Genomic DNA, 819 nt, shown 5'->3' on the forward strand with positions numbered 1-819 from the left:
GTATTGTGGGTACTCAAAATTAAACAGGTTATTTAGGGGAAGAGAAGGTGGTCTAGGAGTGAGGAAGAGAGCGAAAAGCCCTTTGTACCGGACAGGGTTGTCAATAAAGTTTTGTCGCCTTGGCAACCGCTGGCCCAGACGGGCGGGGGGAAGGAGGTGCGCGCGCATTCACCCCCCCTCCCGTCCTCCCCTGCTTTCTCCCTCTGGTGGTCGAAGGTTTCGCCACAGAAAAAGAACAGGGAGGTCGCGACTCTATGGTGACAGGCGGAGACCTTAGCCAATGGAAGCATGAGTCGCTCCAAGGCCAACCAACCACATACGGGCTCTGGAGCAGGCGGTACCCGCCCTCTTTCCACTTGGACCCAAATAACCCGACCCAAACCCGCGTTTCTCCCGGAGCGACGGCGCTTTCGGCCAATGAGGGCGTCGACTTTGGGTCGTGGGCGGGGATACGTCTCCATGGCAGCGCCGGAAGGACAGCGGCGGCAGCCACTGGGTGCAGTTGGCGGCTCTCAACAGCAGCGAGGGCGACACGGAGTTTTTTAGGGGCGCTGACCGTGGGGCGGGCAGGGAGGGGCAGAGCGGAGTCCGGCCAACGGGAGCGGCGCAAGCTTCAGAGCGACTGAAGAATGGCGGCGACGTTGGCCAATGGAAGGCCGTGACGGCCGTTGCGAGGCGGGCCCGGCTGGGCAGACGGGAGGCGCGGCGACCGTGTCTGAAGAGAGCTGGAGAAGGCTGTGGGAGGTGGTGGCAGCCGCAGCCCAGGCGCCTGAGGAGGAGGAGGAGGAGGAGGAGAAGCGGGTGAGGGGCGGCGCGGGG

The 819-nt window shown here is 63.6% G+C and overlaps 1 protein-coding gene across 1 annotated transcript in view; it reads left to right on the forward strand.

Annotated features, from left to right (window-relative positions):
- The first annotated feature begins 694 nt into the window (after positions 1-694).
- Positions 695-819, forward strand: part of KMT5C (lysine methyltransferase 5C) — an 8,369-nt gene continuing 8,244 nt past the window's right edge. Inside the window, exon 1 of the mRNA XM_024755226.1 lies at positions 695-801. The gene's annotated coding sequence lies outside the window, so the exon portion shown is untranslated. The remainder of the gene's footprint in view (positions 802-819) is intronic.

Source organism: Neophocaena asiaeorientalis, unplaced genomic scaffold, assembly GCF_003031525.2.
Source record: "Neophocaena asiaeorientalis asiaeorientalis breed wild unplaced genomic scaffold, Neophocaena_asiaeorientalis_V1.1 scaffold694, whole genome shotgun sequence".
Lineage (NCBI taxonomy): Eukaryota > Metazoa > Chordata > Mammalia > Artiodactyla > Phocoenidae > Neophocaena > Neophocaena asiaeorientalis.